Genomic DNA, 25,740 nt, shown 5'->3' on the forward strand with positions numbered 1-25,740 from the left:
CCTTCGCCTCTTTAAGCCAGTTTTCCACTCCACGGGTATGGACTGTTTTGGGCCGTTCCAGGTGAAGGTGGGGCGTCGACTGGAAAAGAGATGGGGGATAATCTTTAAGTGTCTAACCACGCATGCAGTGCATGTAGACCTCCTCACAAACACCGATGCCGACTCCTTTCTAATGGCCCTGAGGAGGTTCATTGCCCGCCGAGGGACCCCAGCCGAGTTTTTCTCAGATCAAGGGACTAATTTCAGAGGAGGAGAGAAGGAGCTACGAGAGGCATTTACTGCACTGTCTCCAGAGCTAAAACAGAGCCTTGCCAAGGAGAAGATAGCCTTTCACTTCAACCCACCTGCAGCTCCTCACTTTGGAGGAGTCTGGGAGAGGGAGATCCGCTCAGGCACTGAGTGCACAGGCACTCTATACAACTGTTGGGGCTCAGGCACAAGCTGAAGAGGTTCTTAGGACGGTGTTAATCGAAGTGGAGGGCCTTTTGAACTCAAAGCCTTTGGGTTACGTATCATCCAGTGTTGCCGACCCTGACCCTGTGACCCCAAATCTTTTATTGATAGGGCGGCGAGATGGGTCTCTTCCTCAGGTAGTGTATCCGGCTACTGAACTCCTCAGCCGGCGCAGGTGGAGACACTCTCAGATCTTGACAGATCATTTCTGGTCAAGTTTCATCAGATACTATCTCCCTGGCATGCAAGCTCGCCAGAAGTGGCACGCCATCCAAGTCAACCCCACAGAGGACAAGGTTGTTATGCTGGTAGACCCCCAGCTACCAAGGGCACTCTGGCCTATTGGACGGGTGATTAAGGTGCACACAAGTGTGGATGGTCATGTGAGGTCTGCTGATGTGAAAATAAAGGATAAGATCTACACCAGGCCTGTCGCCCGCCTGGTCATCCTCCCAGCCATACCCGATGATGAAGATCAACTTGCGCCCCCTCAGGACGAGTAGCCTTTCGTAGGTACAAACAGCTACCGCTATTTGGGGGCAGCTGTACGAAAGGGTTGTTAATTGATGCTGATTAAGCGGGGCGAGTGACGGAGATGAGAAGTGGACACGCGCATCGGGAGCGAGCGCATGCGAGACAGCTGTGAGAGCAGAGTGGAGAAGCAGGGGTGGAGACGCGCATCGGGATCGAGCGCATGTGAGACAGCAGAGAGCGCTGAGTGGAGAGATAGAGAGCGAGTGCTGCCAGAGACTCACTTATTCCCCATGATTGTGTGCGTGCGTCCGTGAGACCTGTAAGTCATATTGTTTATGTTGGCACCTAGCTTGTTCTTGCTAGCTAAAATGCACGTGATTGTTAATTGATTAGCTGGTGCTAGTTGTCCATGTGTATTTGTATTTAAGTTAATGAGTGCATTGTTTATGTTAATTGATCACCCTGCTTATATTGTAAAGAGATGTGTATATATAGCATAGATTTAAGTACGTAAGAGTGCATGTATCTATATGTATGCATATGCCATGAGGGCTACATAATGTTTTTATTTCTTTGTTGACAGAACCACATACACACACAAGTTTGCCCATGTTCTGTACTGTTGCTCAACAACATTAAAGCAGTCAAACTAAAGGAGAGTTGTCAGGATCCGTGTTTTGATAGACACACCTGGGCGAAGCTGGAAATCAGGATCAGCATAAAGAGTTTAATACAGTCCTTTATCGAAGCCCTCACTAACAGTAGTGGTTTATTAATGGTGTATACATCAACAGTGAAGTGAATTTGATGGCAAAAACATTAGTGTTTACTAATGCAGTGTTTAACTGCCCTGAGCAGCCAGTTACTGTACTGTTCACTAGCCGTAAGCTCATGTTGATAAGCAAAGGCATTGTTATGGTTCAGTGTCTTTTTGTTATGTTTTCTGTTTTATTTTGACTCCATGCCATTTTGTGTCTCTTCTGTCTTTTCAAAAACAGAGGAGACTTTTTTTCCCTCTGTGCTTCCTTACGTTACCTGTCCTCTTCCCTCCTCACTCTCCTCATCTTTTCCTAATCCCTTCGTTAGTGTGTCAGTGTATTAGGTCTTTGTTCTCCCTGCACTCCTTGTCAGTTCGTTTTGTGATGTCCTCCGTATTGTACCCTCTTTCATCCGTCAGCCTCTGTTGATCTCATGTCCTGCTCTACTGTCCTTCAAGTTTCTCCTTGTGACTCCACTGTGTTAGGTTTATTATTTTGGCTTCGTTTTTTCTCTGTTTTGTAATTTGCTTTTGTTGCTACTTTGCTTTTTGTCCTTTTGACTAGTTTTTGTGTCTAGCTCCTGTTGTTTTTTGTACTTGTTCAGCTTTTGTAAAATGAAAGCTCTTCTTTTGTTCCCCCCTATCCTGCCTCCGGTGTATGGTTTGCATTTGGGTCCTAAATTATAACCTCACCATAACAGGCATAAAGGGAAATGTCATAAATCCATGTTGTTAAATTCAGGAAAACTCTGTGAATTCAACAGCTATCAATACCTTTGTTTCTCTCTTGTGTTCCCCTCTCCTGCCTGTACTGTTTATGAAGAAAAGCACATTTGCCCTCCAGCTCTACTTGGCGGGCAACATTACCGTACATAAACACCCAAAAATGGAAATCAGCTTTGCTAATCACTGCTGCAGTCAGGTTGATTACAGGAGTAAAGATCTGTTTACTTTTTAATCCAAAAAGTTCAAAGTAATCTCTTGGCTCTCCTCCCGTCAGTAAACAGTTCTAAATCAGAGCAGAATCCAAAGTGCCTCCAGGTGTTAATCCTCCTGAGGGTCTGGCCTCATCAAGACTCTATCTGGCTCTTAACTGGATGCCTGTGTGCTGCATGGCGATTGTGTTGCTGAGCTGCTGCTGCTCGCTCACATGTTTCTGTTCACATAGTCTGTGCTGTTGCTGCACCACGGCTCCTGCGTGCCCTATAAATCTCCATTGAGTTTGACTTTGATAATTATCAATGAATATGATGACACAGTTTTCCTTTGCCTCCTAGCTCCATTCACCCTCCAGCTCAGCTTGATGATATTAGCTTGATATTAATATTAATTAATATTAATGAAAAATTTTGCAGTTGATCCCCAAAGGGAGAACTTGATCCTCTCTAGGTCCAAGAAAGACATTACATCACGTAACCAAGAAGTACTAGTGTTCCCGATTTGCCACAGCTCGGCGTAGAGATGGTGAGAGGACTTGTCCATTATAGCTTGCAGCTTTCCACTCATCCTCCTCTCTGTCACCACCTCCACACTGTCCAGTATCATCCCCATGATGGAGCTGGCTTTCCTCACCAGTTTGTTCAGCTTGATGGCACCACCGGTCCCGTTGCCACCTCCCCAGCACACTACTGCACAGAATATGACACTGGCTCCCACAGACTGGTAGAACAAGTTGAAAAACTTCTCAACATCCTCTGCAGTGTGGAATCGGAGCTTCCTCTGCTGGCAAGTGAAGCAAAGGAGAGCGGAATGCCGAAGGGAAACCTTCATGCCTCTCTGAAAGATCCTTGACTTGACCGGATTGAAAGAGCTCCTCTTATTAGCAAGAGCATTGCTCAGATCAGGAAAGACAAATATCCTATGCCCCTGGTAAATGAGTTGGCCTTCCTTCCTTGTGATCATCAGTACAAGCTTTCTCTGTTGAAAGTGAATGATGATTGGTGAAGGTCTCTCTCCATCGGTTGGCCTGGCCCTCAGCGTACGGTGCGCTCTGTCCAGCTCAGGCAAAGTAAATGGCTGTGCAAGTCTTCTCCAACCTGGACTGAAGTGCAGAGATAAACAAGACCTCAGTCTCGGCGGCAGGTTCATCCACACTGTTAGCTAGCATGATAGCTCCGGTCTTAGTATTACCTTTTTGAGAGGTTGTTTTGTTAGTGGCTGAATGCTAACATTGGATTATGGGTTATCTAATATGTTTTTTTCCCTTAAAATATTGGCTGACGTCCCTCCTGTATTTCAACTTTCATTTCACTGGCTGATCAAGAAAGTAGTGAATTGATAAAACTTTGTCAGATTCCTCTTACGATGAATGGGTGTTAGCTGCAACCAGAACGGAATAATTTTAAAGGTATTTATTCAATAATTGTAGAGCAGTGTAGAGCAGTGTAGAGTTGGCAGCTGCCGGTGTGGGTTGTGGATCACAGTTGGAGATCACAGTTGGTGCGAACACTTGAGGGAAAGACACAGGTATAGATGTAGGCTAGGGGTCAGCCGGTGTGGTAGCAAGGCTCACCGCAACATCAGCTGTGATAGGAGAGGAGCAATTGTGCAGTGAGACGCTGAGGCCCTTGTTGTCGTCAAGGCTGATGACAGAGGTGTTAGAAGCTGGACGGCAGCGTGGTTTAATGAGGCTTTGAGGCAATCAACACTAGAGATGTTGAGGAGAAACATGGTTAGGTTAGCAGGAGAGCAAAAAACACCACTTTAAGCTGGAGCTGCTGATTAGATGTGTTATCGGTGTGTGAGACAGGAACTCTAGCTCCCAGGGAAACCATGCTGGAACACAGGCAGAAAAAACCTGTACAGCAAATCAAAATCATCAGGTCCCTACTTTTAAATGACTTGCAACCTGGAGCACTTGATATCAAAGGAAAATGGCCACTGCGTATGGTCTATAGGCCTGAAAAAACAGTGTACTCAATTTGCAAGCCGTTCTACATAATAAGCGATTAAACCTTTCATACTATAACAATACTGTGCTCAAAATATTCATTTTCTTTTCTATGTAACAGAGTGTAAGATGTAACATCTTAGTGCTCTTTGATAAGACACTATCTTTTAAGTTCCATTTTGGACTGCTTTGAGTCTGTTATAATGTATAATTACTGTGACTATACTTTTAAACAAGACAACATGGAAAATGCTCTGCATCTGTGGCATTTTGAATAGTGCACAATTATGAACACATCTAACAGCAGAGCCAGTGAGACCTACATTAACCACAGTTTGTACAAGCCCACACAATCCTGAGAAAAGGTCCACAATAATCAAGCAGAAGGGAAACACCTGCGGAGGTGGAGTGTGAAGCCTTTTACTTATCTGAGTGTGTATGTTGTTCAGTAAACAGAGCAGTTCAGCTTTTGATTGAAAAGAGTTATTTTTCTTCTTCTTGCAACGTGATGAACAGCTCTGCTTTTTTGTGTCAGTTCAACAAAATTAATGTTTAAACAAAAGTCACTTTACAGTCGTGATATATGGCATGGAACAAATTATACTATGAACTCATTAATAACACTAGTCACTGTAATAATTTGTGCATATTCAAGCAACATTATACTTGTCGTCATATAATACATGGCTGATATTAATATGAACTCACGAGGTTATTAAATGGAAACTCTAAAATTTGATCAGGGTGTGTCTGTGGCAGCAGTGTTAAGCTGTAATCTTGTATTGTTATGGAGTTAGACATTCCCACAATGTGTCCACCAACAGACCTGCAGACTAACAGACATCATGAGAGCATAATTTCATGCAGATCATGTACTGTGGTGGTGGGACAAAGAGACCTTGCAGTAAGCTTCATTAAACATGATTCCCGGGATGTTTGGCTGGCTCCTGGATGCTGTCAACTATCTACCTCAGTTGAACTGCTCCATGGTTCAGCCAGATGGAGGCTGGGACTGTTGAACTGTTGATTGGGATGTTTTCACCTCTCGAGGCGAACCAACGGACGTGTGGTGTAAACAGTCCACAATCAGCAGCCCTGAATCAAGCAGGTGTGGAAACAATAGCACCACATGGTAATGAAAGCTCTCCTGAATAGGTTTTACTTTGACAGAAGACCACGATAATGAGAATTTTATGATGTTTGACTGGTTGAAGGGGGCACTCTGTCCATTTTACACAATAAGTTCAGTTTGAGTCATAAGGAGTAAGGCTGTAAAAACTGTTGTGTAATGTTGTGTATACGGAACTTTCCGTGTTTTTCTCGCAAAAGAAAAATTAACCTCCAGCCACATTGTGGTATAGCTCTTGGCACTCAGTGATACATTGTTAACAGGAGGGATGGCACACTCCCTTAGAGAGCGAGACCTTCATCGTATTAGGTACGCACACTGCATTATCTTTGGTGATACAAATCCACAGACAGCACAGTTATGCTACTGATATTTCAGAGCCACGGTCTGAGGTGAAGATTTAAACTAAATGTCCATAGCAATGTACTAATAATATCTGTAAATATAGTTCAGAACAGGGTAGATAATTCTTTCAGGTAGGAGATGTCTTTCAGTATGGACAGCAACCTCCTATAAATGTTTTTTTTTTTTTTCATAACACTTTATTGACAATTGAAGAACATTACAATCATGAGGTCAGACAAAAAGAGATTTCATGAACCAGAGAAATGTCATGAAGCAAAGAACAATCAGAAGAAATAAAAATGATTAAAAACACTAATAAAAATAAAAAAAAGGTACATACATTGGTCACGCAGAGTATATAAATTACATAAATTCTGTGCATCCACTGATAAGGAAAACACTTCATATAGTTTGTAGGAGCCTAAATGCAGTTTTTATGTTGATGGAGTAATTTAAGTTCATAAAGAGGAATAAGGATAAAAATATTGACATTGTTTACAATTCATACATATGTAATAAGTACATGTTTGGGTAATTTCAGTGTTTGTTGAGAGTTAAAATTATCCTTTAACGTGTATTTGTGGTACTTTATGGTGGCAGGATGTATTTTTGAACTGCACCTTTAATTTGGCACTCTCGCGTGTTTTTTGGGTAGATGACGTTAATTTTCTGGTCAGTCAGGACAAGCGGGGAGTGGAGCCAGATAGTTTTTTGACCTCTTTCCAACTCTTTTTTACACTCTTGCTCTCACAATTATCACGCGTATAGGACGCAATTTGTATTAATTTTTGACAATTAAATTTTTGTATTTTTCCTGCATTTTGAAAGTAAATGCTTCAAGTTTACTGACTGGTCTCTGTGGAATTTTTGGATGTGGACACGAGGGAGATGGTCAAGAGCGTCAGACTTAGGCTTCACCACCTACATAGTTATTAGATAGATATTAAAGTTATGCATTCATCAGGCTGTCATAATATTGAAGAAATAGTTCATTTTTTTTGTCTTTAACAATTCTGAGAGACTTAAGAAGATAGTTGAATTTGAGTAGAAACACCTTAAACTTCGGCTTAACTTTGGAAAATCTGTTTTTGTGTATAAAGAACTTACATGAGAGAATGAAGAAATTGGTTATAAATTCAACAGATTTGTTACAAAGAGTAAAATAACAAAGAACATCTTTCTTGGTGAATAGGTAAGAGACACTAAGAAAGTTAGATAAATGGTTTCTCAAGTCTATCCAAAAATCATGCACAACATTACATTCACAAAATGCATGAGCAATAGAGTCCTCCATATCACAGAAGAAACATTTACTATCCATATCCATAAACCTAGATAGCATTGCATTGCAAGGGTAGATTTTATGTAAAATTTTAAAGTGTATTTCTTTAATCTTATTAGAGATGCAACATTTACAAGGCAGTAACAATGCTTTTTTACAGTCAATGTCATCAATTATTACACGGCTCTTCTTAATGCTGTAGAATGCTCCATTCATTTGAATGGGCCTTCCCAATGTTCGGGGGTCAATTATTTTTGTATAACTGACCGCTGCTAAGCATATCTGACCGTTGTCAAGGAAAGTGGCGTTTTTGCCTCTGATTCACTTATTTCATAACACTCCAAGCTCTAAAATCTTTGCTCCGCAAGTAGTCCGGTCACTTATCATCCCTGTGTCTTCGGTGGCTAACCGACATCAGCTGATCTGTATACTAGTTAATATCGGGGAAAACTACTCCTAGGCCACTAGTATGGATGAGTTTCACATTAACTTTAATATTCTTGGAAAATACGGTGCCACTTTGGAGAGAACGTTAATTCTGATTTGTCTTATGTCCTCCCCATTTTCCTCCTTCAGTCCATGTATTTTTAGATTCCACAGTCTACCATGACGCTGCATATCAGTCAGTTTTATCTTCACTTGAAGGTTTTCTTTTAGCAGCTTCTCTGTCTCTAAGTCAGTTTTCTTGTATTCTCTCGCTGTGGGTGGTTACCGGATTTAGCAGAGACTGCACTGTAGCCGTGAGAGCTTCCATCGCTCTGGTAGTAGCTTGAGACGACTCTTCAATGGATGAGAGCTTTTCCAGGATGATGCGAGTTGCCGAGTCGCCGTTGTCAATTGCTCTTAATTTGGAAGGAGGACTTTTGCTAGCGTTTAAAGGAAAAGCTTCAGTTGAGGAGTCATCATCTATGAATACAGCCATGTCGTCTGCGGCTAGCTCTGTCGCGTTTCTTCTTTTTCGTGCTTTTTTTCCCATTAAAGAGAGAGGAAATAGTACCTGTAGAACACCTTTTGTATAAACTAAACAAAACGGGTCTCGGGAATCGTCGGTTTCATCAAGTTTTAAGTAATATAGTCACATACAGCGATATCTTTGGAGGACGACATTCGAAAACTCTCGCTCACGACGCCATCTTGGCATACAGGGACTGTGAGGTCACTCAGGTCACCTCACTTGGTGAGGTTTAAGAAAATAAATAAAATCCTTTTATGATCTTAGATATGAAAGGATAATTTACATGCAAATGTTTCCAGTCAATTTGCTAGTCACTAAGCTGTGACATTACAAAACACAACGGGTCACTTTAAGTGATGGCTGTGGAGCAACATTAATTATGATGTTCCAAAAACAGCACCAACATGACAATATCAGATCACCTGTAGACTCATTATCTGGTCTTTGTCTTCCTCTTTTGAGTCCTCTAACATGGACGCTGTAGTGGAAATTTCCTTTGCGAGGTAGAGATTTGCTAATTCTCAGAATTTTAGACTCAGTGTGATGAATCAGATCTCTTCAATACATGCTGCATGGAGACAAGATCCAGAGTGTTCTCTGCAGTCTTCCAAATGTTACTGACTTAAATACAACAGAGTGGGTGTCACATACTTTTACAACAGTTGATAACTACTCCCTCACAAAACAATGACCCCCTGAGGTTTGGGTCGATCATGCCTTTGCCAGGACAGTGACTCCCTGATGTGTTATCAGGACAGCACCTTCCTGTAACACCTCAGGCAGAGAGAATTGCCCCACATATGACTTTCTCACCCCCACCCCAAAAGGGGATTCTCCCTTCCTCCTCTCACATCCTGATATGACCTTTACAGGACATTAATACTGAATGGGAAAACGATGTAATTTCTCGCAACGTGAAACACCACATTTCTGGAGTGCCCTCGAAAGATTAGGCAGGGTGCAAAAATGGTTTGTGTGTATGCACTTTCATGCCATATAAGACGAATCAAAAACAGATGTTTTTTTGATATAGATCTGTAATTTAAACTCCAGAATGATCCCCATAGGTTACTTGTAATCTCAGTGCAATTAGTATTTGTGAAATCTGAGGAATCTCTCTCCAAAAAAACATAACTAGCAACATCATTAAGACCATTACCGAGCAGTGTGTGACACTGTGGGCTCCTGGCTGCACTGTCCGAGTAAATTGGCCAAACCTGGCGAACAACGGAGGTGATGTAATGTACCCACTGCGCAGAGAGACGTCTTTTCCAAATCATTTTTGCACGTCTAATTTTGGTCACCTCAAGGTGCAGACTGTTACTCCAGACGACGTCTTTTTTTCGACATAAACTTAACGTCCATTTATGACAGCCACAGTACCTCCGCACACGAGCTATTTCTAGTCCAAATATGGTCTTTGTGGACGTCATTTCAACGTCAAATTAGAACTCATATTAGACATTGTTTTTATACTGTACTGCTTCTAGTTTCTATGCATGAATGTAGTCCCATTTTAGAAGGTGGTATGCTGTTAAAAATAATAAATCACAATCCAATCTCCAGGATTCAGTTGAGAAATACTAGTTACTAGGCTACTACTTCTTAACAGCAAGCAGCATAACCCTCAATTAAGTTTGAAAAAAACAAAGTGGTAAAATACAATAAATAAAATTACACCTCTTTGGTCTGTACTACAAAAATAGGGTTAGTCCTGAGTGACTATGTACAAACACAAGAACAATTAAAATATAAAACAATTAAACACATATACATATATATATTTTTATTTATTTATTTATTAATTTTTTAAGTGTGAACACTGGGGTAAAAATCAAACTGAACACAGGAAAATTAAAGGGCTTACCAGATTCATCTTGTGAAAATAAACAAAATCTGGCTTTTTTTTCCACACATAAATGGTTAATTTTCAAACACACATTCCCTTTGTCTGTAGCCCACTGTCTCAGGTCATCTTCAAGGCTGCTGATCACTTCGGCTTCATCATCATTTGGTTCATATTCAGAGTCAGTGGACAAACAGTCCACATCAGTGTCAAAATCAAAACCATGTGATGTCTCAGGAACACTGTCACTTGTTAAACTGCGTGGGGTCCCAGGCACACTGCTACAACTACACTGCTACAACTCCCAGCCACAACATCGATATTAATGTCAATGCTCTGGGCCCGTATTCACAAAGACTTTTATCTTAACGTTAGGAGTACTCCTAAATCGGGCTAAAAGTTTTTATGTGGGAGTTGTTTCTTAAAAGTATTTCACAAAGCCGCTGAGACCTACTTTTAGTTATGAAAACAGTGAACTCCTAAACTAGAAGTAACTCTCTGTTGCTATGGATGACGTCATTTTATTAGGACGCACTTAGAAGCGGTGACAATGGTGATTGGCTGTTGAGTGACAGGGCAGCCCATTGAAAAGTCATTTAGGCTACGCAATGCATGAAGTGAAAATAAGGAAGTTGCCTACAAGCCCATGACAAAGCCTATGAAAAGATAGGCCAAACAAAATTGCTTCGGACAAAAATGACAAATTAGAAGATTGCGATGAAAAACGTGAATTGTCCATAAAAGCGGCATTTGCTCGAAAAGCTGCGTCAAACCACTCTCCATTAAAATTCGGGAATCGTGTGTTGATCCGGGCCATTTCGCAACAATGTCCAGTATATTGTAACGTGTGTCAAAGACAATTTGTGTATTGATAGAATGCAACTTTTTCCGATTGACAAAAGCTTTATTCGCATGGGACTAGTATAACGTGGGGACCTTGTAATAATTGCAGAGGTCGTCTGTGATCTTAATCCCGTGCAAATCTGCCACGTTTGTAATTTGTAAAGTAAAAATTCCACCGTGAATTACCTACCATATTTCACCAAACACAGAGGTCATTTGATAATATTAGTCCCGTGCGCATCTCTGTGATTTGGGGTCGTTTTTTGTTTTTCTTAAGGTTTTTTGTGTTTTCCACGCCTTTTTTCTGCCTTTTTCCCGGTCCAGAATTATGGAGGCTGCTTTGGGAATTATAAAATAAAGTTTTGACAGCATTTTGGGTGCAAATTCAGGAGGCTCATCAGAAGAGCGAAATCTCGAAAGATGATTAGATGGATTACATGCATGGCAGCATGCGGTAAGGAACATTTTTCCATCTTTCAACAGGCTCACCAGTTATTATATTAAAAATATCCATATCTAACCGTTGTGCTGCTCCAGCAAGGGCTCCGGTGCGATCGACCCGGGGGATAATGTCAGTAAATTCGAGTTAAAACACAGACTTCGCTTATCCTGTGTGAATGCACCGCACGAAACACGGACGTGGTGGGATAATTTCTAAATCACTTGAGGTCCCCAGGTAATACTAGTCCCGTGCGAAGAGCTGCATTTTCCCCGTAGACAAATACCGGAGTGTTGCCAAACATTTTAACTCTGGCGTTATTGGATTGTTTCAGTTGGTTGGGGACGTTATTGCATCCCTCACCAACTCAACCACAACTTCAATCCCTTCGCGGTCCATCCAACATCGTTTTAATAATTCCCTGTTATTTAGCGTCTCCAAAACATTCGGCTGTGACCAGGTCTTAGCGAGTTAGGAGTCCTCTGGACTACTTCTAAGGTCTCCCAGATTTAGGTGCTACTTTTAGGCTTAAAATGTTTTGTGAATAACTCTTATTTTCAAAAATTAGGAGTCCTAAAGATACGACTGACACACCCATTATTTTTAGGAGTTGCTCTTAAATTCGTCTGTTAGGAGCTACTTTTAACCTTAAGATTCTTTGTGAATACGGGCCCTGATGTCCATCTTCGCTGTCATTACGTAGAAGTTCATCCATGTCTCTTAGGTGTTTTCGCCATTCTCTCATTTTCATAGCCATCTGTAGACACAGATGCAGTATAAGTCAGTTTAGTCTTACAATTTATTTGACTGGGTGTGTGCAAAGGAGCATGAGGTCACAATCTGTACCCTGTTTAGGTGGCTTCCAAAGGGCTGGAAACCCCACTCCACTTTCAAAAGAGGACCAAACACCACCTGACAAAAGGATAAGACTGATTTAGAAACACCCAACTAAAGCTTTACAATACTGAACTCAGAACTCCATTGCACTAAATTGTTATGCATTTGGCTGCGAACCCCCACATGGTTGTGTCTGAAGCTCCCCCTCCTCCCGCCTGTATATTAGTATTTTGTTTTGTTTTGTTTTGTTGTGCTGCTAGCCCCATTAGCTGTCCCGGATGTTAGCAAGTGCAGGCACGTCTCTGTCAGCAGCAGCACCGCAAAGAAAAATAACTACAGTCTGAGTGAAGCGCTGGAGCCACGGACCCATACACGGCTGTCACCGACAAAAAAGCCTTGACCGGTAACTTAACAAGTATGATGGCCATTGTGTTGAGGTAGCTTTATGCTAACTTCGACGAGCGGTGGCGGTTAACATCCGCTGCTAACACCCGCTTCCCAGCTGACGATGGTTGGGTAACAGCCCACGGCTCAAGCGCGTCACTCTATGTATTGATTTTTCGCCGGCTTCGTTGTGTACAAAGTTGGTTGTGTTCAAAAGCTAACGTTAGCAGATGTAATGCTAATTATAGCGACAACAGATTTGAAGTAGATTAACACAACAAAGCTAAAACGGCAAACGCTATAAATGCATAAATGAACATAAAATTAACTTATGGGTCTATGAGCTGACTGAACTTACCTGCAATTTAGTGGACGCTGATTTTCGGACTGCTGTAAGTTGTTGTATAGGTCAACGGTGCACAGAGCCAAGCGGCCAATTGCTTCAAACGAAGACAAACACCTGGGCCAATGGGAATGGCTATTAGGATGTACGTTGTAATGACGCAATGCCTCAGCCAACCAAAATGGCATTGACTGTATGTATATATATATTTTTGTATTAAACAGAATTACACTGATTTAGAAAAGAAAAACAGGAAAATGTAAACAAACAAAAACATAACTTTTATTCAAAAATAATGTGTAATCACAAAATAATCATGTCCATACTACTAGTACTACTCCTATGATAATAATAATAATAATAATGATAATAATAATAATAATAAAAATAATAATAATAATAATAATAATAATAATAAATAAATAAATAAATTACATCATGTCGATTCCCTGCACCTGTCTAGACGTCCAAAAAAGTGACCTAGCCCGACGTTCAAATGTTCAACTGCATATTGACGTCCAAGTGGGGTCATGATTAGACGTCCAAATTGTGGACCTAGTTTGCACGTCGTGAAGAGGTCCAGAATTGGTCTTGGACTGACGGACACAATATAGATATGATCTGCACGTCCATAAGACGTTTAATGTTTAGTGGGTAGGTGGAAATTTGATCGGACAGGCTTATTAGAGTTTGCTCGGCTGGTTAAACTAGGTAAGCATGTTTAGCATAATGTGAGGTCTGGATTTGTTTCTGATCCAAGGCTGTATGGGAAATGTATTCACTGACAAACGGTTTCAAAACACTGTTGTTTATGTCTATCCATCATCTTGAAAGTCACAATAAGACACAAATAGAAATCTGGGCCCGTATTCACAAAGAATCTTAAGGCTAAAAGTAGATCCTAACAGGCGAATTTAGGAGCAACTCCTAAAAATAATGGGCGTGTCAGTTGTAACTTTAGGACTTCTCATTTTTGAAAATAAGAGTTATTCACAAAACATTTTAAGCCTAAAAGTAGCACCTAAGTCTGGGAGACCTTAGAAGTAGTCCAGAGGACTCCTAACTCGCTAAGACCTGGTCACAGCTGAATGTTTTGGAGACGCTAAATGACAGGGAATTATTAAAACGATGTTGGATGGACCGCGAAGGGACTGAAGTTGTGGTTGAGTTGGTGAGGGACGCAATAACGTTCCCAACCAACCGAAACAATCCAATAACGCCAGAGTTAAAATGTTTGGCAACACACCGGTATTTGGCTACGGGGAAAATGCAGCTCTTCGCACGGGACTAGTATTACCTGGGGACCTCAAGTGATTTAGAAATTATCCCACCACGTCCGTGTTTCGTGCGGCGCATTCGCACAGGATAAGCAAAGTCTGTGTTGTAACTCTAATTTACTGACATTATCCCCCGGGTCGATCGTACCGGAGCCCTTGCTGGCGCAGCACAACTGTTAGATATGGATATTTTTAATATAATAACTGGGGAGCCTGTTGAAAGATAGAAAAATGTTCCTTACCGCATGCTGCCATGCATGTAATCCATCTAATCATCTTTCGAAATTTCGCTCTTCTGATGAGCCTCCTGAATTTGCACCCAAAATGCTGTCAAAACTTTTATTTATAATTCCTCACGAAGCCTCCATAATTCTTGACCGGGAAAAAGGCAGAAAAAAGGTGTGGAAAACACAAAAAAACCTTAAGAAAAACAAAAAACGACCCCAAATCACATAGATGCCGATTCGCACGAGACTGATATTATCACATGACCTCTGTGTTTGGTGAAATATGGCAGGTAATTTGCGGTGGAATTTTTACTTTAAAAGATTCACACGGGATTAAGATCACAGACGACCTCCACAAATATTACAAATTACTGGAGGTCCCCAGGTTATACTAGTCCCGTGCGAATAGGGCTTTTGTCAATTAGAAAAAGTGAGAGGGAGAGGGGAAAAAGTTGCATTCCATCAACACAAATTGTCTTTGACGCATGTTACAATATACTGGACATTGTTGTGAAATGGCCCAGATCAACACACGGCTTTGTGAATTACTTTTAAGAAACGACTCTTACATAAAAACTTTTAGTCCGATTTAGGAGTACTCCTAACGTTAAGATAAAAGTCTTTGTGAATACGGGCCCTGAACTTTAAAGAAAACATTAAGCTGATGATATTAACTCCTGACTTGTGAAGTGTTTACTGTGCCTCAGGCCTCATATAACAAAGTCCCACTACAAAGATAGTTTCACTAAGTAGTTTTAATGACTGGTTAAAGCTGGAGATCAAAGGGCTTGGCTGGCAGGGCCACAAAAATAACTGAGAACAGATTTTGCATGAAAGCGACTCTTTTTTTCAGGGTTATTGGTGAGACTTTGATTAAACATTGGTAGACCATAGAGCTTTTTGGACTGTGGTCAAGCTGAATGTTCTCAGAGTGATGTTGGCAGAGACTCAGGCCCGCTCACTTACAGCAGGAATTAACCCAGCCACTTCAGCCCTCCCAACACAACCCTCCTGCCTCTGATAAGTAGAGAGTGTTGTGAGCAGGGAACAACTGAACTGAGAGTAGAACCATTTTTATATTGTTTTGACAGATGGTACCTGTGTTCTTGTGGGGGAAGACCACAGCAAGCATCCAAACTAACAACTCATGTTAAGCTGTTTGTTTTATGGACCTGAGTTTTGCCAAAGGGAACTGATTTCAATTCTGAAATAAAGATCACCATGTCTTTGCTTCTTGTTTCGACAAATACCTGTGAGATATTCATCCTGATCACAAGCTTTGTGATTAATTAAATTGCACATACAAATATTGACTCTAAGCATTATTATAATATTTTAATGCGAATGGTTTTGGTAGGTGTGTGAATAAATCAATAAATGGACATTCTAAACTCGAGGTGATATGTCAGACTTGAAGTACTCCATGGAATGAAAATTCCTTGCTGCATTCTTTGCACAAAACTGCTCAGTCAACAGTTCCATTGTGTTTTTTGAAGTCACCACTCCAGTGTGTTTCCTGACAATGTTCTTTAATTTTTGACAAATAATTGTGTGCTAAAAAAGAAAGAAAGAAAGAAAAAGCAGGGAAGGGTCACTACAGTAGATTCTACATTAGAATCTGGGACTTTGATATAATCCACCATTGGCTTCTGGTGGCTGGACAGGCTGGACCCACTGGATATTTGACCTGTACACAGTCATATCCACATCATACCAACGTTTTCTAGTTTTATTGTCTGTATGTGCAGAGTGTGTCACAGAGATGAAGAGAATACACAAAACAGGTGAGGGGTAGTTGCTTTCTTTCACTCCTGTTTATCTCTCTTTTGCTTTCTCGCTCATTCATAGGGGATAAAGGAAAATCGCACCATCATATTGATAATTATCAAAGGCAAACTCAATGAAAACAGATCGGGCAGGCAGGAGTTGCAATAGAGCAGCAACGCAGCCTATGTGCCTGAGAGCCATCTTCAGAGAAACCCTCCTAACGGAAGCATGGCTCCGTAGAGGTTCAGATGCCAAAAGGGTCCAAGTTGACGCCCCTGCTGTTCCTGCGTCTGGGGTTCCAGTCTCTGCATCTTGTTTTTTCCTGGGTCGGCGATGCACCTCCCGGTCCTGAGTGTCTTCCTGGGTTTGCCTTTGTCCTGGGTTCGCCTTTGTCCCTCCAATTAATGCAGCAGCAATGCAGCCAATGTGAACATGAACACTTGAGTGAGCAGCAGCACCTCAGCAACACAGCCGACACACAGCACACGGGCATCCAGTGTGTCCCGCCTGTAAGAGTGGCGAGGCTACTACTAAGAGTAGGTCTGTTCGCAGTAAATGAGTGGAGAGCGACGCTCAGAGCAGACAGCTGTCAGCCTCCAAAGAAGATGGGAAGTTTAGCAGTGACGTATTCTGACAGAAAGTGTATTGTCCAGGTTACTGTTTGAACATAAATAAACTCTGAAGCTCTTCAATACACAAGAAGACCTCGTGTTTGAGTAACAGTGTATTCATGCTAATATCCATGCTATTTCTATCCATGCTAATGATGTTAAAACACTGGCTGGAGTGGGACTTTCCATTCACTATGCTCAGCAGTGTTTATTCATCTGCCTCCATCATGTTCACAAAGCTGCTGTGGAACACGAGGGGAATGTGTTCAGTGACCTGAGAACAAGGGGGTCGTAGAGTGCGATTTAAAAAAAAAAATCTAAATGTAAGTTGAATTGCTGTTATATTGACAGCTTTAATTATAATTGTGGTGTCAACTCAACGATGGTGAGACGCTAGAAGCCATAGTAGTTGCCATCTTGTGAACTCTGACCTCTCTACATACAGCATGTTAACTACAACCCGCCTTATTAACAGTGCCCCCTTGTGGTACAAAGTAGCAACATATATCCGTTGTACATAACAGAACACAACAAAACATGTCATTTTGAAATATCACCCATAAGATCACACATCTTAGACACACTTATTTTACATAAATCCACCCTGAGTGTGACGTCAGAAGAAAATGGCAGGCTTACAGAGGTGGAAGGTTACGAAATAAATTTACTTTAAATTTACTTAATTACTGTATTGAGTAGTTTTTTGTGTAATTTTTGTACTTTGCTACATTAAAAATACCATCCGTAAAAAAAAAATCTTAACGGAAAAGAACATCGCGCCCAGAACTACATAGTGACGATTGATCAGAATGTATCAAGCTGGCGCCAAATCTTCTTCAAAGAGATGAATATGGAGGCTGATCATGAGACACTGGCAGTGGTGACGATTCAGAGACAATGGACCTAGAAATGTTAGCTGTGCCTGAAACATCTAATTCTGCTGAACTCATATGATAAAAAACCCTTGGCCACATTTAAAAGAGTGTTTTTCTTACAAATACAAGAGGACCAACAGCATCATCATGCAGTGCAAGATGTGCCAGCCAAGGGTGACGGAACTGGCTGCTTTCATAAGTCCACTTGAAATCTGCGGAAGCATGTTTCGGTAAGTACTTGAGACGTTACATTGGTAGCTACTTCAAACAAAAAAAAATGTATGGCTAACTTTCAGGATTCTGGATTTTGTGTTGTGTTTTGTTGGATTTTCATGCCTCATGTGTCTTTTAATTCTCCCTGTACTTTTTCCTGTGGTCTTCCCTCTGTCTCCCTCTGTCTGTCAGTCTTGTTCCCTCCTGGTTTTCTCCTCTGGGCTCCTCCCCCTCGTTACCTCACCTGGCCTCCTCCCTACTCTCTCTCCTCACCTGTCCCTCGTTGGTTCATCAGTGTCTGTGTATTTAATCTGTGTGTTTCCCTTCACTCCTCGTCCGGTCATTGTTGTATGTACTCTGTATGGTTTTGTCTGCCCCTGCCCCTGCTCCTGTCGCTGTTCCTGTCGGTTCCCTGTTCGTTCTGGTATGTGTTTTTGGATTTTGAGTTTTGCATTTTGATTTGAACTTTGGTTTTGATTTGTACTTTGCCCTTTTTCCTTTGCACTTTGTTTCGCTGTTCAGTTGCTACTTTGTTCTTTTGTCCCAGTTTTGTCTGTTTTTGGGTTTTGTTCTCAGCTTTAAATAAAGCTCGCTTTTGTTTTTCCCTGATCTTGCCTCAAGTCCCCTGTTTAACTGCATTTGGGTCCACCTCCTTTTTCCTTAGTCTTCCCCTTTTACCCAACCTGACAGCTAATGGCACATTGTCAATTTGCAAACTACCCTGTTTCATGACATTGGTAATTTTGACTAGCACTATCAACCAGTAGGACAACGTTTGTAGGGCACTGATGTGTAGAAGCTTGCTCGCTGCTAGTCTGACCATCTAGGCTGTGAACATTAGCCTTGATTGAACAAATGGGCTATGCCCCACTGAAATTGCCACCGTTTCGAATGTAAATGAGCCTTTGAATTTACAGTCACATCAAACGTATTAGCAGTGTGGATTGTAAAGAGCTTAGTATTTTTGGAGTGGATTGTAGTGTGAGGCTCTTTGCCTGGTTTGGCAGTAATTATTGTAAGATATCATTCTAGGGCACTCAGCACTCTTCCAGTTTCCAAGAGCAGAGTGTAGTCAGTGGAGGGACAGACATAGAGGAATCTCACTGTGTTGAGGATGGGAGCAACAATTGGCAACACACGAGGCATCTTTTAGGAAAATCAAAGTTTGTGTTGTTGCACTGCTTTGGTAACCCAGAGCCTTGTCTACTGTCAGATGTCACTAAGACTGCAGTGGGCTAAGAGTAGGCATAACAGTATCTCAGACTACAAACTGATGTTACTAATATGTACTTTAGACAGTTTTATTGGTTGTCATATGTTCAGGAATCTGTTGGCAAGTAAAGTGCATTATGAAATGTAATAGAGAAGATCTAATTAGTATAGCAATAGAAAACCCCTTATCTATCAATGTTGTAATTTTGTGTTTAATGAATACCACATTGACTAAAACTATGTTTTTTTCTCAGAGGAAACATCCATCTAAGCTTTCAATCAAGCAAAGAGTCCATCCAACACCAAATCCATCAGCACCAAACTCAAGCAAGCAGGCAAAAATGCCAGACGCAATGTCAGTGGGAGGCAACCGCCATGTGTCATAGGGAAAGGTCGACAAGCTTGTTCTCAAGACCAGGGACCTGTACATGATTATGGAGGGGCAGGGGCTCAAAGTCAGGAAAGGGCAGTACGTGTCTGAGACCAAATTGTTTTTAGGCCTTAATAACACAATATGTAGATTAATTCATGTAAAAATTAATAATTATAGAAGGCTAACTACTTAACTGTGTATCTTGTGTAGCTATGAGTGATATGCAATTGCCATTTCTTTCGTGTCATAAATTATTGTCAACATGAGTTAATCACATTATCATAATACTGAGGTTTGGAAGAGCTGCAATTCTTAAAAAGCAATAAAACACTGGTTTATTATTTGGCTATTTATTGGAGGGCAAGTGCAAACTAGAAATACAGGCTACACATCTAAAAAATCTGACAAAACCAAGAAATTACTACTGTGACAGCTGACTGTTAGTAGGAACAGCAATGTTTACAACAGCAAAGTCACAGTAAACTCAAAATCTGAACGAGTTTAAGATTTGTGGCAAGATAAACAGCCGACACAGACAGCTGTCAGATTACTCTTAACTCTCATTAACAAGCACAAATGGGCGCTCTTCTGAACTATAACTCATTTTAAGCACGTTGAATAAGTTGAAGGCGACTTGTTAGCCCTCACGAGGTTCAAGGCTCAACACACTCCCAACACCATATTACGTACGACATGCGTACGGTAGATAACTGGGTGTTTTTATACTGCTGTTTGTTTGACGTCCCTATGCACAACAGGAATTTATTTATTCATTTAAAAAAACACAAAAAGGGCACTCTTTAATACGAGGCAAAAAGGGCAGGGGCTCAAGCACCCCTTGGTCCTTATGTGAGAGGACATCCGCTGCACTTGCATGCAAGAGGCTAAAGGGGTCTCACACCCTTGATGTTGTTGCAGGGGCTCTTGCTAACACACACTGTCAATATAGAATAGGGGGAAAAGAGTTAAGAACCACCACGGATAGTGGCTAGAACTTCATTAAAGCGTTTAGTGTGTTTGGTGAGCAGAGCCAGTCTGAGGATGGAGTCAGAGTCAGACCAAGAGTCTTCTGAGGAGGCTCATGCCAACGACCAGGACACTTTGAGCATCCTGGAGAAAGATAATGGCGTGGAGTACCAGCTTCCCACACACCAAAGGTGTGCATGCCACTTGTTAAACTTGGTAGTCACAACAGATGCTGACATGAAGGAAAACAAGAACAATACATACAAGAGGCTATCAAGTATAGCCTTTGGGAAATGATAAGCCATGTGGAATAAGACGGGTCGTTCATACATGGCAGCAGAAGTTGTGGAAGATAATTGCCAGCTCCAGCTCATGTGGCCAAGTCAAATGGGGTGGAATTCAACATTCATTAAAATGTGAGTTTTAATTAGCATTTTAACAGTTTGGAATGTTTATCGCAAATGACATTAATTACAAGTGAATAACAGTGCATGAAGCTACCTTGTATAATTCCGTATTTTCAATACTTGTATGGAATTGTTTAATTACAGTTTTACTTGGCTACACATTTCAAACTATTACTGCTTGATTTGCCAACCATTGTATGTATCTGATCTATGTTATACAGGTTGAGTCGAGCAGAAATTGCTTTCCTGACTGAGTACTGCTCAGTGATGAAATCTGTGGTAAAGGCCTTGAACATTCTTCAGTCGGAGACCAACACACACTTAGGGTGGCTTCTTCCAGTGAAGATTCAACTGCAAGCAATACTCAGAAGGCAGGAGATATCCTCCATTCAGGATGGAGTCCAAAAGCATTTTGATGAGATGATGGAGGACCCAGGACTGATCGCTGCAGCAATACTTCTAGCGAAATTCAAAACCACCTGGACACATAGGCCTGATATCATTGAAACAGGTGTGATATTATTTTATAATATTGTACAGTGATATATAATCACTTGTGCTATACACAAGTGCTATACTGTAAGTCTCTCAGCTCAAATTATAACTGCAACTATTGTGATTGTCTTGACCAGATGGAAGAGGCTGGGGTTGAGAAAGTTGGACAACATTCATCAGATGAAGATGATTTCTTCTCCTCAATGAAGTCCAGAAGGTACAGGGGAGTTGGAAGGGTACCTAGCCTGTGCCTCAGACAAAATGGATCTGCTGAACTCCTTTCCAAATATCAAAGAACTCTCTCTGAAACTCAACACGGGCCTGCCTGCCTCAGCTGCTTGTGAGCGGCTTTTCAGTTGCGCTGGATTACAGTTCACTGCAAAGCAAGCAAGGATGAGTGCAACTAACTTTGAAAATCACCTGCTGCTCAAACTCAACAAAAAGTGTGTAGGCTAATGCTTTTAAGCAAATATCTTTTTTAATGCTGACATACAGTGAGACAGAGCCATTTTAAGTTTATAAGTTTGCCACTGAGTTCATATCAAGTTTATTTAAACATGATTTATCATTAGATATTAAGTGTGCAGCCATGTAAAGCCATGATGATGTTGTGTTTGAAGAAAAGAAGGATGGCACTCAGAACTAACAATTTTGGTACTTTCAATTGATGTATTGTTTGAAAACGTTTTATGAGATGGTCTGAACTAAAAGTTGCACATTATATCTTTCCGAGGGTCTTAAATGTCCTGTGTTGGCAACTTGACATGTTTTATGTTGTCATTGCACTTACGTGTGTATTGATTTTTCTTTAATCAAAAACAAGATAGTTTTGGATTTATGACCCTTTGTACTGTTTTCACAACATGCCTTGTTTTATCGTTTTTTAAATGTAACTAAGTAACTTTTACTTAAAGTAGATTTTAAATGAACTACTTTTTACTTTTTCTTGAGTAGATTTTCAGACAGGTAATTAATTTTCAGTTAATCAGAAAATCTTCAATGGAAACAGCTCCCCTCTGCTTCTGGAAGTGAGGTTTATGACAGTTGTGAGACAGACTAAAACAGTAATGTTGAGAGCCATAAAGCTAAAAGCTGAAGCCGGAATGTGTAAGTGCTTTGTACACATGATAATGTTGAATGTTGATACTGTTTATAATCATATGCATGCAGTTCTAATGTGTTGTGATTGACCCACCAAACATCCTGGAAAGTGTCAAAGTTATGTGTTTCACTCTAAATTACATAATTACATAATTACTTAATTGCCATCAGTAAGCAGCAGATGCTGTTGGACTCACTTTCTCAAAGGAAGGGAGGCTGTTTTCTGGGGGAAAGTTCACTGAAGTCTTAGTCAGGAGGGCTGACAGTTGCAGTGATTTCTTTCAATACAAGTTTCCAGAGACATAATCACTGCCATTCAACTGCGGGAGCCGCCTGGCTCTTCTGCTGGGGACAGACGCTACTTTTTAGACAGAAATGTGATGTCAGATGTCATATAAGATGCTGAAGACACTGCCTGCTACCACACTGGTACTGTTGTTTGGCCCTGTAATTTAACCATTTGAGATTGAGATTTGAGATTTAACCATTTCCAAGATTCCCGCCTTGCAAGCCTGCCAAGTCTCAGGCCCAGGCACCCCTCTCTGGCCAATCCTCAGGTTCCTAGCTACCAGCCTCAACCTCCAGCCGAACCTGCCAGCTCCCAGTCTACCTCCCAGACAGTTCCTTTTTTAGCTGACACTGACACTTTATTTAAATGTATCTAATGCACATTTTTGCCTCCTGTGTATATAATGCACATAACGTATAGTCCTTTTCCATCTTTTCTCTCTTATTCAAATCTTTTTTGTATTTTTTAGTCCTGTACTTATTGTATGTCTGTATGCTATTGCGACAAGTAAATTTCCCAATGTGGGATAAATAAAAGTTTAAAGTCTAAAGTCTAAAGTCTGACACAGAGACTCAGTCTCTGCATCTCTTATATTCCTGGGTCGGTGATTCACCTCCTGGTCCTGAGCCTCTTCCTGGGTTGGCTGTTGTCCCTCCAGTTCCTGTGTCGGTCGACCCCTTTCTTGTGTCCTTGACGGACGCTTGTGACCAACTCTCGGGGCTAGGTGAGACGGTGGCGCGGCTAACGAAGGAAAACGGGGCCATGAAGAAACAAACTGACTACTTGAGCAATTACACACCAAGAGAGAATATCCGCATTATTGGCCTGCCCGAATCAGTGGAGATGCCTAAACCGGCTGAATTTGTGTGTAACCTCCTCCGTGAAATGAGGTCCACAGAACCGCCGCACCCAAACCATCAGCTGAGGCCAAGCCAAGACCACTTCTGGTTCGGATGCACAGCTACAGAGTTCGCGAATTGGTGCTTCGGCTCGCCAACCGCCACGGGGAACCGATTCTGTACCAATACAAGCGGATTCACGGAGGTGGCCCGGCTCCGCTCTTCATTTACCGATGTAAAACGCAGACTTCACCAGGCTAACGTCACCTTTCGTCTCTACCATCCCGTCCGTCTGGTTTTCATGTGGGACAACCAGAAGGTGAGCTTTACCGAGCCATCGGAGGCTTTCAGCTTCATTAACCAACATATGCCAGCGACCTCCAGTGATTCCACCAGCGCAGCTGACACTTGACTTCGCAGTAGCGGTGAGCTAACATGGCTTAAAGCTCCTGTTTGTAAGATGGTAAAGCTGACGCTTTGGGTTTCCCAACTCGTCAGATACAGACGCTTTAGGATTGTGGGTCGGGTCGTCCACTGTCTGAAAGCGTCAGTATCTGATTTTTTGTTTGTTTTGTTGTTTTCTCTCACCTTCTATATATTCTCTTTTGTGCTCTGTTTTTGGTCATCTTAACGACCTTGATTTGTTGTTTGTCTCCGGTTTGAAGATCTAGCAAATTTTCTAGAATATTAAAAGTTTGCTATTTTCTTGTTTGTTCTATTTAGCCAGGATGCTGCTAAATAGGCATCGCAGTATGTATATACATACAGTTACGAAGTGTTGTAGGGGGGTTGGCTTCATCCCGTTTGGGGGGATGAAGTGCATCTACTTCAGTTTAGTTGGTCTTTTTTTGTGTTTGATTCTCCTTTATATCTATTTTTTTCACTTTTTTATTTCTTTCGTTTTTTTTATCCTTTTCTTATGGTGTGTTCCTTGCAGTTGCATCTCTGTCCAGACCAGTTTGGCAATTTTTTTAGTAATTTGAATATTCCCAAAGTAAGACCTGAGGATGTTTTGTTACTTGAAGAAACTATCACCCCTGAATTTATAAAAAAATCTATTGCTTCAATGCAAATGCAAAAGCAAATGCGATGCAAAGCGGGAAGACTGCAGGGCCGGACGGCTTTCCAGCCGACTTCTATAAAACATTTTTCAGACAAATTAGTGCCCCTCTTGCATGCGATGTACACTGAATCCTTTCATACAAAAACTCTTCCTCCGACTTTGTATCATGCCACCATTTCGCTCCTCTTGAAAAAGGACAAGGATCCTCAGTGCTGCTCTTCTTTTCAACCTATGAGCCTCCTTAATCAGGATTTTAAGATTTTGGCTAAAGCCCTAAGTCTCCGTTTGGAGATGATTCTCCCCTCCATCATTTCAATTGACCAAACTGGTTTCGTCCGTGGTAGACAGTCATTCTGTAATGTACGAAGACTACCAAATATCTTGCATACTCCTTCTCTACATTTGAGTGCTGAGGCTGTAATTTCGCTGGGCGCGGAAAAGGCTTTTGACCGTGTTGAATGTTGAGTGTTACTTTGCTCTAGAGAAGTTTAGTTTCGGTCAAAATTTCATTTCTTGGATCAGGCTTTTATATGCATCACCCATGGCTTCTGTACTTACTAATTATCAACTCTCTGACCATTTCCATCTGGGTAGAGGCACAAGACAGGGGTGTCCGTTAAGTCCCCTCTTGTTTTCTATCGCTATTGAGCCTCTTGCCATAGCTTTGAGACAGGATGATAGGATAGAGGGTATTATTTGGGGAGGCCAGACGCATAAGGTTTCCCTCTATGCGGATGACCTCCTTCTTTTTCTCTCTAACCCTGATACCACTCTCCCTTACGTCTTATCTCTGCTCAGTTCTTTCGGGGCCATCTCAGGGTACAAACTTAATTTGCATAAGAGTGAATATTTTCCTATTACATCATCCCCCCCTCGGCAAAGTGACATATCATTTAAGATTGTAAAGGATTCATTTAAATATCTTGGGGTTACCATCACTCGGATATACTCAAAACTATTCCAGGCCAATTTTGCTCCACTTCTTGAGCGCTGTAAAACTGACTTTGCACGATGGGCAGTCCTTCGTCTTTCTTTGACTTGCAAACTT

The 25,740-nt window shown here is 41.4% G+C and overlaps 1 long non-coding RNA gene across 1 annotated transcript; it reads left to right on the plus strand.

Moving 5' to 3' along the window:
• Window positions 1-20,356: 20,356 nt before the first annotated feature.
• On the plus strand, window positions 20,357-23,308 carry LOC115583836 (uncharacterized). Its single transcript, XR_003984436.1, has 3 exons — window positions 20,357-20,914; window positions 21,127-21,416; window positions 21,538-23,308. It is a non-coding gene; the product is annotated as an uncharacterized LOC115583836 (long non-coding RNA).
• The last annotated feature ends 2,432 nt before the right edge of the window (window positions 23,309-25,740 follow it).

This window comes from Sparus aurata, chromosome 6 (genome assembly GCF_900880675.1).
Source record: "Sparus aurata chromosome 6, fSpaAur1.1, whole genome shotgun sequence".
Taxonomy (NCBI): Eukaryota; Metazoa; Chordata; class Actinopteri; order Spariformes; family Sparidae; genus Sparus; species Sparus aurata.